Here is a 16,050-nt window from a genome sequence, read left to right as displayed (position 1 = left end):
TTATTTATTCATGTCCTGCTTGGAAGTACAAAAACCACACAGAGTAAAAGGAATGGAGATCCAGCAAATAGGCCTCTATATCTGGGAGAGACTTACAACCCTTAAACATTTCCCTTGCCAGCTTGTAAATTTCCTCCTCTGCCTGGCTAATTCCATCACTGTTTCAGGGTAAAGCAGACCTGTCCTGCTGCAAGGAGGATCCCCGTTGCTCTGTATGATCTCACGAGAGACACGGGCCATCCAGTCAGTTGTCAGCTTTCACTGATGCCCCTGAGGACAGCTTCTATGCAACTCCTCAATCCCTCCTTCCTATGTGGGCATCTTGAGGCTTCGGATGCCATATTGATCACCTCAGCGGTAGCCTGAGAAAGTTAGACCCGCAGGCTGGATCAGGACAATGCCTGGGTAGGCAGGAAGGGTCAGACGCCCCTCCCAGATGTCTGGGTGGGGGCACATTTCTGGCAGGTTCAGCGCAGCGGTCTGCCCTGGGGAGGTGCTTGGCTGCGATGCAGCAGGCTAAAGGCCGCCCCCCCAGGCTCAGATGTCTGGAGACCATGGCTGAGCAAGCTGGAGCCCTCCCAGCCCCTCTGGCATGCTCAGAGTCGAGTCCGTCCCAGAGCTGAGCCTGGGCGGGGGGCAGCTGCTGCTGCTGCAGTCTGTGGCGCTTTCCCACCAGGCAGCTGCTATACCAGCACGAGACAGCACCAGAGTGGTCCCAGGCCTGACTGCCAGACAGAAGCAGCCCACATGCCGGGGAGCCGCAGTCAGTGCCGAGGATACCCTCTTCAGATAATGGGGATAGGGAAGCATGGGATGGAGGTGGGAAAGAGTGCATGTGGGGAGGTCACATGCCCCCTCTTTAGCTGTGCCCCCCTTGTGTCCTTCCCAATGAGTCGTCCATCATAGGGGTATTCCCCATTGATAGCTCCCCGCCCATATGTTTCTCGAAGGTGCCATTCAGCACGGCAGCTCTCAGGGACACCGTCCCTGTGAGTGGTGGCAGTCAGGCTGCCTTCAACGGCTTGCCTGCGGGAGTCCACCGTGCCTGCGGTATTCGGCCGAGCAAGTATAGCTGAAAGCCGCTAGACCAGCGGACCTCCGCGCATGGATGCCGCGAAATCCGCGGACTGGCGACCTCCCCCAGACATGCTCACTCTGGCAGGACAGGGACCTCTCACAGGCACACTGCCAAAGGCAGCCTGCTGTCGTGGTTGGGGTGGTAAAAAACCTAAGCTGCCCTGGTGCCATTGTTTGGTTATCCTGTAGGTTTCCTCCTTTACAGCCGTCCTATGATTTACACTCCTGACATTCAGCACAAGTTACTGATCAAATAGATAGACCAAGAGGGGCATATGATATTTATAAATATACTTACACATACTCTCATAGTACGCAGGCGCTGAGCACGGCCCCAGGCGGCGCAGCTGCTCGGCGGCCAGCGGGCTGCCGAGCGCGTCGGGCTGGCACAGCGGGTCCCTCCCTTCGCCCGCCCCCCGTTCCTGCCCGCCTCTCGCCGCTGATTTTTTTCCACAGTAGCTGCTACTCCAGACTGTATGGTAGTGTGGGCTGGTCGCACGTCCCCATGTGGTCCCGACATCATTGACATGGCGGAATCCCCCTCCGAGCTCTCCTGGTAGCCCCCGCCGGGCTCTCGCCGGACTGCCTGCCGAGGACGGGCTCGCCGCGCCCGGGCCGCTCACCCCGCCCCCGTTTCAGCCCCTGCGAAGGTAAGGCGGCGTCGCCGGCCCGGCCGCGAAGCGGGGCAGCGCCGCGGCGGGGCTCATGCCGAGTCCTGGCGGCTGCAGCAGCCGGGAATTGGGGCGGCACAAGCGGAGCCCCCCGGGGTTAGTCCGCGGCTCCCCCCAGCCGGTTTGTTTTGGCGGGGAAGGGCCGAGACAGGGCTGGGGTGGGCGCGCCGCGCAGCGCGCTTCTCGGAGCCGGGGGCTTGCACGGAGCACGGGAAACGGCAACACTTCGCAGAAAGTTTCCCCTATTTGCCGGTGCCGGGAGGAGAGACAAGCCAGCTTGGTCCTCGTGCCTTCCCCCCGATTTGTGGCCCCCCCCTTATCCCTGTGCCCCCGAACCATAGGGCTCGTGTAACGCCCCTCTCCCCCCCAGCATCCGGGAGCACCAGACCCAGCCGGGACCATCTGTCTGCTCTTGGGGCGGCCCCCTGTAGCCACACGTTGCAGTGCGGGGTGGGGGGTGATTTTTTTTGAGGGGGAGGGAACGGCGCTCCAGGGTGGAAAGTGGGTCTTTTACAGCCCTGGAGGTGGTGGTGGCTGAAATGCTGACGCCTCCTCTCGAGCAGGCTGGGGAAGCTGGCTGGTGTCAGGGCTCGGCCCGGGGAGGGGAAGCGGTTGGGGGCCGGGAGACACTCCATCAGAGCCTAGTAATCCAGAGAGGCTCAGCCTGCCGGGCCTCTCCCTGCCCCCTCCGTATCTCCGCGCCAGCCCGCACTCCCTGCCCCGTCTCCTCTCCTCGGTTGCCGCCGCCGCCGCCTCTTCTCTCCTTTCTTTGATAGTCATCCTGCAATGGCAAGCGGAGCCGGAATGGAAAATCGGCTTTCAACTTGGACGAGGTTTCTGGGGGGAGGAGGGGAGCCTCCCTCCTCCCCAGCCTCTGGCTCCTTGCAGGAGGAGCTGTGTGTATGAGATGGGAAGGGAGGTTGAAAGTCTGTGCCCTCCGGCTGGGTTTGGGAGCAGGAGGCGATGGGTGCGGGGCGGGGGAGGGAGAACCTCCCTTCTGCGGCCAGCACGTACTGTCTGGCCCCTCTGCCCGGCTTGGGGAATGTCACCCGGGTGAAGAAGCCAAGGCTCCTCCTTGTTGCACCAGCCGAGTCTCCAGCTATCTACAAACTCTTTCCAAAATGTCTGGATCCAGGGGGCACTTTGGAGAAAAAGAGAGCGAGACACAGACAGACTGACCCAGGCAACATCCTCCCCATCCCGAGCCTCGCTCCCAGAACCCCTCCTTTGCTGACACCACTTTGTAAAGAAAAAATCCTGGAAACTTTATTTCTTCTGCCAGACACCTTTAAAAATGGCACATTACCAGGAGAAAGAGCTTGAAAAATATTTCTTGAAAGTTTATAGTCTTTTAAACTCAGCCTAGCTCTTTTCCCCTCATTCCTGTCAAATATTCCGTTTATATACTAAGGTTTCGGCTAAGGTTGTGTGGTCTGGAGTTTAAAGTAAGAAGCAATTCATCCCACCCATATTCTTTAGATAATATATATAACTTGCAGTTTTAATAGCACCTTCCCTCTGAGGATCTGTAATCAGTTTAAGGAGGTAGGGCAGCACTATCTCTATTTCACAGACAGGAAAACTGAGGCACAGAGCGATTACGTAACAAGGTCCCACAGATTGGGACCTATTTTCCTAGTTTAGACACAGGCAGAATACTGGCTGGACAGCCTCCCTTATAAGAGACATGCTATCCCTATTCTCATCCCCTACTCCTGTCTTACCACCTGCATGTCTCTGGGCAGTAATAGAGGAGCTAGTTAGGGAAGTATGCTGTTATTGCCACCACAAAAGGAAGATATTTCTTGGCAGCATGCCCAGGGTCATTCAGGCTATGAAGTGCTCTTTCCTTACACCCTGTTCTCAGTGGAGTCTTACTCAGAAGCAACCTGTCAGTGCCCTTCTCCCAGTTTCTTCTAATATCTGCTCTGCCAGTCATCAGTCTCAAGGGCGCCGTGTTTTAGTGGTTACATCTCAGAGCCTAATATGTCACAGGGTTCTACTGGCCCAAAAGTGCACTATGTCATTCCTCCCAGTTTGGTATTGTTTGAGCAGCTTATGCTCTTAATGTAGCCCAAGGCGTGGAAGCTGAATCAGTTCCCATTTTGGAAGTGGCTCTGCTCATGTGGGTTCATTTCAGGTCATTGCTGGGACATTGGTGTGATTTTTCACACTGTTATCCTACCCGCTACCTGGCCAGGAGATAAATGAAGAATGTCAGCTTCCAAAACAAAGTGTTATAACTGAGTATATAGTTTACATATACTCAATAATAACAAATATATTTTGGATGGGAAGCTTGAGGTTGTGTCTGTGGGAAGCTTGCAGTTTGAAACTATCTTCTCAATAATGCTGTTCGTTAATTAAATTTTTATTGGAAGTGATTGTACTCCGGCTCCCAGTTTCATAAAAACTCTTCAGGATACGGTAGTAGTAACTACGTAGAAGTCAGAATATATCAGAAACTTCGTGCACATAAATTTTTCATCAGATGTAAATTACATTCATTTGCTCACTTTGTCTTCCAGCAGCACCCTAAGGAAAGGGATGAGGTGTCTGGACTTGTGTAAATTTAGGGGGTTAAATTTACATAAGTAAATATATGAAGAGTGTGTGTGTGACAGTCAGGGACAGTTCATTTGTGAACTGTTTAATTGGTTTTTTTGCCCAAAAATTTAGGGCCCAATTCTTCAAAAACTCACACGAGTCAAGTTTTCAGTATGAGTAAATGGTTTCAGTATTGGGACCTTACTTTTAACTTCTAAAATGTATATTATTACAAAAACTACCACACAACTGAGTACAGCAAATGACTTTGTCTCTCAATCCATTTCACCACCTCTCCCACCCAAGCAAAAGCCTGAGAAAAGAGATTGACCTTTGAGATCAGTGCAAGGGCCGGCAAACTCAGAATCTGTCAGACTACCAGGCAAATTAATTCCAGAGTCAAGGACCCTCCACAAAGAATGGTTTGGTATCAGGCCATTAAATCTGGGGACTTGTGTGCCTCTGTAGATCATAACTGTGTGGTGAAACATACTGCAAGTCAGCAAGACTGAAATTTTCATTTCTGCTGTATAAGCTGATGTGGAGCTGAAGAATTTCTTAAATCAGCAGTTAACTTGCTTAGCTGATCTTCCCTGCACTACCAAGATACAGCACTTGAGCAACAGGGAATCCTTTTAAACAAGAATATCAGAAGTAGGGTTGTTTATGACCATGGTTTAGTGTCACGGTGTGATCTGCCCCTGGAGACAGAAGGTATGTGGGAAGAGGGAAGTTCTTCAAACAACAAAGTGGAAATAGGAGCCAGTAGATACACAACGGTAACAGGCCATCTACAGGCAGGAATGTTTGTGAATTTGAAAATAGATAACTCCTTAAACAGTTTTCCAGTTGAGATGTGTTAGTTAGCATTTTAATGATCAGTTCTAAACATATCCTCCCTCGATATAATGGATTCTTTATTGGATTACAAATATCCAGGAAAAAAGATAATTTAAACTTGTGCTTTGTTATGGAATTTGTAACAGCACACTGGAGAGATTAGTCTCCTTTGAGAGCATGCTGTTACATATACTAAATCTGTGCCCATAATCTGGATGCAAGACCATAACATTATCAGTATGTTCACTAGAAGATAAGTGCAATCACTCTAAACTTCAGTTTTGCACAAAAAAGCCTGTAGAGTTTCTTAATGATACGGATTGAAGGACAATTTAAGTTTCCTTTCCTTGTGAAAGGATAAATTGCCATCACACACACTACTAAAAAGTTTAAAGGTTAAAATATACCTCTTTTTGAGTGACACACATTCTGTACTTACTTGACTCTGTTCAGGTCTGTTTATAAACTAAAGTCAATGGGAATTTGCCCAGGGTAATGACTGAGTAAGGGCAATAAGATTTGGTCCCAGAAGTGTATATTGTAAATGTTTTTGAGATAGATTTCAGTAAAATATAGCTAGAATTATCTTTATGAAGGACTCAGAATGAAAGTTAGAAGGATCCTTACTTTAAGATGTTGGTATTTTAACTATATCATATTTAACTATATATATTTAATAACTATGTAGTAAGTTTATAAAAGAATTAGAGCAAACTAAAATACTTTGCAATTTCTTAAAATTACCTATTAGTATATTATTGTTAGTATTTACTTGCATGTAAAATATTCTTTGTGCAAATCATGGCAATTAAATGGAGGATGTAAGACAAATCCTGCTAAATACAGTTGGCTAAATTTTGCCCTTATATGTATGTACTGTTCCCAGTGAAGCATTTGAGAACAAAAATTGACTAGTGCAGCTTTCTGATGTATATGAAATTTGGTATGCTGCGTATCTTATTTGTGTTAAAAGTACATGTGAAGTATTGAAACTTAAACACACTTTTTCCCTTATCTACTGAATTATAATCAAATAAGATAGAAACAGGACTGGAGAAGATTATAGATTTTTTTTATGATCACTAATTTTCTGTTAAATTATATCATACAATCTGTTATGAAACTCACAAGCCATTGACAAATAATGTACCCTTGTATTTGTCAGCTGTTAGCTGCATAAAAATACATGTTATAGTTACATTATATAAAATATTCCCTATTTTCCTTTGAGTAATACTGACTTATAATTATAGCGGCATGCAGTTATTAGTGAATGATGGTTACTATTTGGGATAATCTTCCGTTTACTAAACTGAAATCATTACAATGCCATCTTATCAGAGTGACTTACAATACATAAATCTAACATTATGAATAATAATTGTGTTGCTTTTTTTCTCTGGAGAATGCAAACAGTTCCACTAATATTGACATCCACTATCCAGGCACCTCCTATTGCATTTGAGCCAGATTCATCAATGATGTAACTTTGTTGACTTCAGTGGAGTAATGCCAACAGTTAATTTAAATGATTCACTTTGCATTTTTGCTTATTGTAAAAGATGAACATGGGAATTCTCTGGAATCTATGTGACTCCTTGCTTTCTCTACTCTGTGATTTAAGTTTTAGGATGTAGTTGTTCCCTTGCTAAAGGGTATATCTTTCCTCTCCTTATGGTTATATAACATAAAGCTGCTTTATGTAGGAGTATATGGAATTCTTTTGGAATGGTCTGTCTAACACTTAGTTTGAACACGTGTGTTAGACTCTCAAGGAAGGATGAATTATAAACAAGGAGTATGTTTTGTCTCTAAATATGTGCTTTATGCTTTCAGAAGTATGCTTCATGAAGCATATTTTGAAAAGATAAGTGAGAGAAATGGCTCTCTATGCCTAGAAGCTCTTGGAATGTCATGGAACAGTCTCCCTCACCCCTGTAATCTAGTCAGCAAAAATTCAGACATGTCCCACTTAACGAGTTTTTAGCCAGTTTTGTCAGGGCCTGGCATAGGAGTGGTAACTTTTTTTTTTTTTTTTACTCCTCCCCTCCTGCTTCCTGTAATGAAGCACTAATATTCAGTTACATTATAGAATAAAGCAAATTCCACATCTGTTGATATCCACGTTTTTGTAATATTGGTTAGTTAAGCTGAACCCTGCTATAAGGTGTGATGGTAGAACTCCTGAACCTTGGATGCAGAAGCTGAATTAGAATGGATAGGTTTGATTTGTTTTGGGAATCCATCTCATTGATCCACATTTAGTGCTTCATTGGTTAGCTACTTGCACCCATGCTCATGTATTCTGATACCATTGTCAGGAAAAAGAACAGGAGTACTTGTGGCACTTTAGAGACTAACAAATTTATTTCAGCATGAGCTTTCGTGAGCTACGGCTCACTTTTTTGGATGCATAGAATGGAACACCATTGTCAGGAAAGTACGTGCCTGTTTTATGACAAAAGATGAGTGTCAGAGGGCAGCCTGGATAATATGGTAAGTAACTTTACTTGTAGGAAGTTGGTTTCTGACCTGGGTGCCTCATTAGTGTCACATGCCTCTTGAATGTTATTTATCAGTGTAGAGCAATAGAACAAGAAAGGAAAGGAAGATATAGCTTTCATGGATACTTGAAGGCATTAAATATATTTCCTGTGAGGCAGCATCCAGGAAATCAAATAATGTGAGGTGTCTAAACAGACATGAGCAAAGAAAAATGGTTTCAGGAATTCTAGTTTAGAGCACACATATAGCAGGTAATAGTACCTATATAAGGGTCAGATCAATAGAGCAAAGATGACAGAGCCCAAAACACAAAAGTTCTGGATTTCAGACTTGGGTGCGTAAAGTTAGATGCTCAAATACGTGACTTAGATACGTATCTAACAATGTAAGTACTAAGTTTGAAAATCAAGCCCGAATTGTGCGTTTGCACTTGGAAGTGAGCAGTGTTGCTAAGTCTCATGATTTTGGGTGTCTTTTTTTCTTAAAGCCTGAGTTCCTGAAATCTTGTTGTTGTTTGAGAATCTCAGTTTTCATTTCAATAGGAAAAAAAAAGTTTGAAAATGTGAACTCCAAAGACTCCCAAATCAGAAGGCAGATAAAAAGAACCCAGTGTGTGTTTGTTTTTTAAATCTCATGATTTTTTAAGCCAAAATCATGATATTGTATGGCATAACTTGTGACTTTTGACTGTTTGGACTTGGCAATACTGAAAAAAACCAGCAGTAGGGGATTATTCTTGATTAGACCCATTATTCTTTGCTTGGTACTAGTTTATGTAGTGAAAAAGATACAAAGCACATAGTGGTTCCCTGTGAACTTACTGGGTTAAATTCAGAGGTGACGTGTAAGTTACACTGTGGTAAGTAGGTCTAACGGGGTCCAGGTTGGTATAATTTATGTGCCATAGGGCTGGAAGAAATTTTGTAAACTGCATTAACTGGACCCTCCCTTGGCTGTGGCAGGTCCGTCTGCAGTCCAGGCCACTGCAGTGGCTGTAGGCTCCTTTCCATCTGCCCCTTGCCCCCATGATTGGCAGGCAGCTGACTAGCTGAGAGGGTAGGGTAGAGGGAATAAACCTGGTACTGTCTGGGCCGGGCTGGGTCAGGCCCCGGGAAGGGGCACTGCGGCGTGGAGCGAGGGGAGAGGCATCTCTCTCTGCCACAGCCCTGAGCACTTGCGTGGCACTTAATAGGCAGCTGTGCAGTCACACAACTTAGAGAGAACTTAGGTCTTGACATATGGTCACACAAAACCTGTGCAATTTCCTGCTTGGGCAGTCAGCTACAGTCATGTTAGTGTGAGCCCCTGAGCCCTTCCTAATGTTCTCACATTGTAAGAGTTATTCCTGAGGGCATTCGGTGCCAAAAAATTAAAAATCCTGCACACATTATTTTAAAATTCTGCAAATTTTATTTGTCAAATAAATGTGAAGGCTCCAGGATGGCATTGGAGAGCACAGACCACTGGAGAAATTACTAGGAGATCACTATGCACCCCTCGCCCCGTCCCGCCCGGGATACAGACTCAGCAGTGTGGCTGCACGCAACCCTGACATAGTGTAAGGACCAGGCCTGCCCAGAAACACGCCAGGGCCCTGCCCCTCTGTGCCAAGTGCACCAGGCGTGGGCAGGCAGCCTCAACAAGGCAGGATCCAAGTGTGGAGGGGCTTAGTGTGGGGGAATCCAGGTGTGAATTGAGAGGGTTCTGTGTGGGAGGCTCAGTGGGGGGATCTGGATACCCAGGAGATCTGGATGCACATGGGCTTGTTGGGGGGGTTCTGGGTGCAATGATAATGGAACTCTGCAGGAGGGTCTAGGTGAAGGTGGTTGGGACTGGGGGTCTGGGTGTAGGGATAGAGCTTAGCAGGGGGTCTGGGTGTGGGGGGCTCATTGGGGTGGTCCAGGTGCAGGGGGAGAGGGGCTTATTTGGGGGAGGGTTCTGAATGTGGGGGAGTGAGGCTCGTGGGAGGGTCTGGGTATGAAGGGGTCTGGATGCATGAGGGTTGGGTGGATAAGGAAGCAGCTCCCTGTAAAGGGATCCCTCCCCTTGCAGTTGAGGAGTGATGAGTGCAGGAAGTGTGTGTGGAGGGGCAGCGGGGGAGTTTGTAGAGCTTTCCATAACTAGGGGAGAAATCTGGGGGTGGGTCTGACCGGTCCCGGATGCTGTGCAGGGAAAGAGGAAGTGCTGTCCTCCCTTGCCCAGCTGGGACTAACAGCTGAGCCTGTCCCAGAGTAGGCACCACCAGCCGGATCCTCTCCACTCCCACCCTCTGCCCCACAGTGATTTACTTCTCTGCCAGCTGCCCTGGGCACCCAAAACATACTGCTGTTGTGGCTTCCCTTTGCTTCCCTGTCAGAAGGTAATTTTTCTGTGGGGAGGCAAAGAAATCTGCAGGGAGTAAGTTCTGCACATGCGCAGTGGTACAGAATTCCCCTAGGAGTAAAGAGTGGTCCTGAGTATGTCAGCTGCTTACGACACTTTTGATGTGGGTCTGAGGGAGAACCAGCTTTCTGTTTGACAGTGTGGGTGGATAGCCAAAACGCCCATGGTTGATTGTGTTCCGTACACATTATATAATCTGTATGCCTGGATGCACAATTAATAGTTTGCATCTAGTAAAGTAAGTTTAGGTTCTGAATTCAGTTCCATGAATGGAGATGCTATAATGGAGGGTGCTATAGAAAACCCTAAGTAAGCAGGTAGCTAGAGGACAACTTTCAAGAAAGGAATTATAGTTGATGATTTGTGTTACTGTATGGTATGTCTGCTCATTGAAAAGGTTGATGTTTTTTATACATTTCTCCTTTGACCATCAAACCCCCTTTTGGATGTGTAGAGGGGATGAGGAGGTTTCCACAAGTCCTTGCTGGCACCCAGAGAAATTTCCCTCCATTCACTTTTCCCATTTAGTTCTCCCACATTTAGTTTGTTACCTACTTGAGGCAGAAACTGTGTCTTCTCTTTGATTGGACAGTAACTTGTACAACAGAAGTTGTAGATTTGATTGGTATACAAATAATAATGATTAATAAAAACACCCTGTGTTATGTCCAAATTGTGGTGGTGGTTTTTATAACAGACGTGCTAGACACACTTCCTTCCGGAGCTTATGAATTTTCCAGAGATGTCTTCATTGAGCGACTTAAAGCTCTTCCTCCTCCCTCCCACGGGTGTAGGGATGAGTGAACTGTCAGTACAGAGGCAGTGGGGCTATTTACCAACTGCGTACAGAGTTAGTGGCTTTTGAGGTGGCATATCTGGCCAGGGCTATGACCTGCATAACAATGACAGCCATGGCCCTTGACTGCCGGGGAAACTGTGCTGGGGCAGGGAAGACTGGAGGGGGGTACTTCCCTACCAGATTTAGAAAGAGCCACTTTCCAGGGGAAGAATTGTTTCCTTTCATAATCATTGCCTCTTGGCTGACTTGCCTTCCCCCACCCCCATAACGTTTTTTGCTTTATAGAGGGCACAGCATTACCTATTGTGGGTCTCTGACATCTAATTATTTTTTATAATTGGGGTGGAAATACTGAAACCTTTCCAAGTAAATACATTTCAATAAGTAGAGTGATTGCAGTGTGAAGAGTTGAGTAACTAATGTGGCATGTTAGTTCAAAATAAATCGGCACTTTCTGACACTGTTGACGGGTTAAGCTATAGCAAGGGTTGAAATTACTGACAAGATAACACTAGTATCATAAAAACAGAAGCTTGGAATGCACTTTGAACCAAGTTTGTTGTTTCAGCTAAAAATAAATTTGTATGACAATATATGATAGTGTAACATGCTCATTCTTTTGTAGCAATTCTATAGGAACAGTTGCATTGACAGATGGAACCTGATTTACTTTTTACTGTTTGCTTACTGAACTTTCCTCAGCTTGGATAGTGAAACTATATGGGTCCATTTCAGTCAGTTGCTATTCAATTAAACTTAGCAGGTGCTAACGCAATGTTGATGTGTCTGGGTTTCCAACACTTCAAGGGAATACTTATTTCTATCGTTTATTTTAAATTCCCTCTTTCTAGTCGCATACAATTAATGAAAGTCTTTCTATTTAATTAGATTTTGTAAAATCATTTTTAAGCAAAACCTGTTGGGCCTGAAAATGCTACTTTAATTCACCATACCATAGTTAAGTGTGGTTGGGCTGGAAGGCTGTTGCATTAACAAAGGTCAGAAATTTGTTCCTATTCAGTTGAACCTAGTGTAGGATGACAACAAGTTTTTCAAATGCCAGTTTCCACTGAGTCATCTCTTGAGTTGAGTAAGGGGGCACTACTAGCTGTTGTCAAGTATTCTGCATTGGCAGATTGACTAGGGAACTTGTTGCAATGGCTACCTTGAAGAGAACTGTTGCAAGCGTTATTTTGTAATGGTGGAAAGTTTTTGTCTGAAAATACTGTATCTCAAAGCAAAATGCATTAAAGGAAGTAACTGTTTATCTTATTCTATATTAAAAAACAAAGCACTCTTCCTTCTGCTAATGAGATGTTTACATCTGTGGGACCATCATGTGTTTCAGTGGATTGCTCCATCTAGCTTATTCATTAATCAAGCACACATCTGATAGATCTGTTATTTTTTCCATGTACAGTCAGCCAAAAGAGTTGCTGTTCAGTCATCTTTATTATGCAGTGATATTATTTATATTGTGTTAGCTCCCAGAGACCCTCGGCAGCCTCAGAGTCCCAGTCTTCTAAGGATTCAAGAAAAAAGAGGCCCTCTCCTGAAGAGCTAAAGATCTAATGACTGTACTAACTGAGATATTTTTTTTTTAAAAAAACATGCATTTAAATAGGCCAACTCTATGCAGATATAGCTGTTTTAGATTTATCTCTTATTCATAAAAAGAAAAAATACAAATGTCAAAAGTGCCTGCTGGCCATTTACATAGACATGATCAATTGATAAGTTTCCCGTAGGCATCAGTTAGAAGTAGGTAAGGCTTGAAGAGAGATTTGCAAGTGGGGCAGCGGTTTTTCTGATAAATTTGCTGAGGGTATTCCTTGCATAAGGAGCAGCATAGAAGAAAGTGATATCGCTTGTGGGACAAGTGAACAAACTGATATGGAAGCTGGCATCCTTGGTAGAGTGGGGGGCAGGGGATGCTTCACAAGTGGATAAATGGGAAGGAGCTAAGTTGTAAAGACCAGAAACTTGCACATGATCCTGTGGGGATTTTGGGTGTGAGGGAGAGAGCAGGGGAGAACTATGTGGTCAGAATGACTAGGCAAGATAATCTTCTCAGTGTTTTGAATGGACCTGAAGGGATTGAGTTGGGTGTTAAGGAGGATTAAGTGGAGAAGGTTTCAGTAGCTGGGTTTTAGTAGTAGGAGACAGCAGATGATGGGTTTCTGAATAGCAGTGTTAGCTGTTTGGACAAATGGAAATGATGATGTATTTTGGAGATCTTATGGAGGGGGAAAAAACAGCAACATTTGGATATGGCCTAGATGTGTGAGTCAAGAGGGAGGTTGGAGTCAGGACACCCAGGTTTTGCTCTGGGTGGCAGAGAGGTGCATAATGTTGCCAACAGCAAGGGAGAGTGGCGAAATGAGGCGTTAAACTTGCGTCTGAAATTAAACTTCAAAGCACAAATTTCAGGAGGTGTTGTCAGAAAGGGTCTCTGAAATTCTTTATGCTGTGTTTCTAGAGCTGAACATCTTTTTTTGTCCCCCCCCCACCCTCATTCAAATAAGTGACATTATTAGATATCGGAGAAAAAAGAAGAGGCATCAGAGCCACAAACAGGGTACTGTTACAAGAACAGGTTAAAGAAAAAATGGGATCTTAAATCTTGTGCGGTCCAAATGATTTGTTAATTTAAGTGAGTGCTCCACTAAGGAGAATTAATGTTTTTTATACTCTACTTCTGCATGTTTTCAGCTCTCTTTGGAAAAATACAGGTCTGTTTTCTGTTGGAAGACAAGAAATACAGTAGATATCTTGGACATAAAGACAAGGATTAATTTTGTCGGTTTAAAAATTGAATATATTGCCATTTAGATTCATAACTCTTTAGGCTGTTAGACATAACAGTATATCTCATTGTGCCAAAACAGTGGAAATTCTTGATCTAGGTTATTATAGGTGCTCTGGTAGTCTCAGTAATTCATTTTTATCTACTCTAAGGATCAGAGCACAACAGAATTTTTTGAGAATTGTCCATGTGCTTATGAGTCGTCTTGCTCTTATGCTGGAACAGCTATTACCTGTGTCACTTCCTTGTACAATGCTTGATTTAACACCTTTAGGCTGTATTTGTCAATAAAGTAAAAGAGCAAATAAAAAAGGTGCTTCATATCAGCTGAATCTCAGCAGAGAGCAAGTTATATGTCAAAAATAAAGTGACTGCTGTTTTCATATTTATGTGGACTCTAGATGGGTTGTGTTAACATTCAGGAAACGTCACAGTGAGTCTGTAAAGGCGTCTCAAATCATAGACGTTATCAGGACTATTTCCTAGCATTCCACCATTGCATCCTCACTCCACATTCTGTATTCTTTCAGTACAAAAATCGGCACTGCCCCTCCCATAAATGTCAGGACTGGTAGCTGTCTTAGACTGCCTTATGACTAACCACTCTTGTGCTATACCTGGTTTAGTTTAATCCTTCCATTTTCTCTAGGACTTGATCCTGATCCTAGTGACTCCAGTAGGAGGTGGTATTTTTGCTTTCTTTTGTAACCTCAAAGGAAATAGGATTGTGCCCTTCATGCTTGTGGATCCTCAGTTGATTGTATCCATTGGCCTGGTTGGGTATGTCCCCCTGCACCATGTTCGTTGATCTCTATCAGCCTTTTTGTGCAAATGCTCCATAAATGTTGTTCAACTATTTACCTGTTCATTCACCTTCCTATCCACCCACTCACTGGCACGCACAAGTCCACAAAATGTCAAAAGTCATGGACATTTATGAAAGCTTATGGGGAAATATTGGTCTCTGACTCCTGAGAGCTGTATGCAGTGTTGTTATAGCTGTGTTGGTCCCAGGATATTAGAGAGCAAGGTGGGTGAGCTATAAACTCGAAAGCTTGTGTCTCTCGCCAACAGACATTAGTCCAATAACAGATATTACCTCACCCATCCTGGAGAGCTGTTACAGCTATGCAGACTTAGCATAGCTAGGTTAAAATCAACACCCCATCAAAATCCAGTAAACTCATAATTCAGGCTGGTATTAAATCCATAACTCACTTTGCTGTATGTGGGTACCTGAGCTACAGCCGTTTACACAGAATATCAAATCAGTTTGTGCTGAGGCCCTCCCTGATGTAGGATCGTTGTGTGCAGTGTTCTTAAGGTGCAGATGGTGAGCTAAGAAAGAGTGTGAGCCTCAGCTATGAATTTCCAATTTTAATTTCCAGTTTAAGGTTAATCCCAAACTATTTTAGCTGTGATTTGTGTGTTTAAATGGGTTTGCGTTTGCTTTTTAATTGCTACTCAAAAAGTAATCCTGCAGGAAGTTAGAGAAGGAAATGTTCAAATTGCATATTATTTTCTTCATATTTTGCACGATGAAAATGCAGATATGTTTTCAAAGGAATGGAATATGCTTTTATTTTTTTAAAAAGTGTCCAGTGACGGATTATTGATATGATAGTCTAACAACTTCATTATTTCACTTTCACTAAGTCCACTATAGTAAAAATGGTTTAGATATTGTTTGCGTAGGTACTGTTTTAAATATATTTTTCTAAATCAAATAATTTGTCTATTATGGGGCAGATTTTCTTCTGGAGTAAGTGGACACAGTTTCATTTGTTTCCATTTATGACAGCAGATAATTTGGCCCTGTATCTGCATCCAAAGTCTCCACTGGGTTAAAAGAAAGTGAGCAGTCTCTGGAGTTTAGGAGTTCTAAATTAATGAGCTTTGAAAGTTTTCAAATTGCTAAATTTATAAATCCCACTCTGGTTTTAGTATAAAGACATTCTCTCCCAAATTGACATTGTTAATGCCATCTTTTAGGCTATTGCAAATTTTTATGGCTGGAGTTATAACAAATCTCAAAAAAAACTAGAGCCTCACAAACAGCACCACTATAATAAGAATTCAATAAGACACCGTCAGTGCTACACCATGCCATTGTTATTACATCAGGATAATAAATCCTGTTACTAGGCAAGGAGCTCATGGTTGATTCAGATTTTGTCACTGTACAGTATGTTCCAGCTTTGATTCATGAAAGTCTAACAATTTGATTCTTCTAATGTGATTTCACCTGGAACACCTGGAATTACTGCTGGTGTACCATAAATTGCAACCTCCCTGGCCACACTATAGCAGACCTTAAGGTGGCCATCCTACAGCCAAAAAAAACTTCAGGACCAGACTTCAAAGAGAAACTGCTGAGCTTCAGTTCATCTGCAAATTTGACACCATCAGCTCAGGATTAAACA

The 16,050-nt window shown here is 44.1% G+C and overlaps 1 protein-coding gene across 1 annotated transcript in view; it reads left to right on the top strand.

Moving 5' to 3' along the window:
- The first annotated feature begins 1,530 nt into the window (after positions 1-1,530).
- FNDC3B (fibronectin type III domain containing 3B) overlaps positions 1,531-16,050 on the top strand; it is a 408,674-nt gene continuing 394,154 nt past the window's right edge. The window contains exon 1 of the mRNA XM_032783667.2: positions 1,531-1,727. The gene's annotated coding sequence lies outside the window, so the exon portion shown is untranslated. The remainder of the gene's footprint in view (positions 1,728-16,050) is intronic.

Source organism: Chelonoidis abingdonii, chromosome 8 (genome assembly GCF_003597395.2).
Source record: "Chelonoidis abingdonii isolate Lonesome George chromosome 8, CheloAbing_2.0, whole genome shotgun sequence".
Taxonomy (NCBI): Eukaryota; Metazoa; Chordata; order Testudines; family Testudinidae; genus Chelonoidis; species Chelonoidis abingdonii.
Note: the sequence above shows the minus strand (reverse complement) of the source record. Positions and strands in the feature narration are given on the sequence as shown.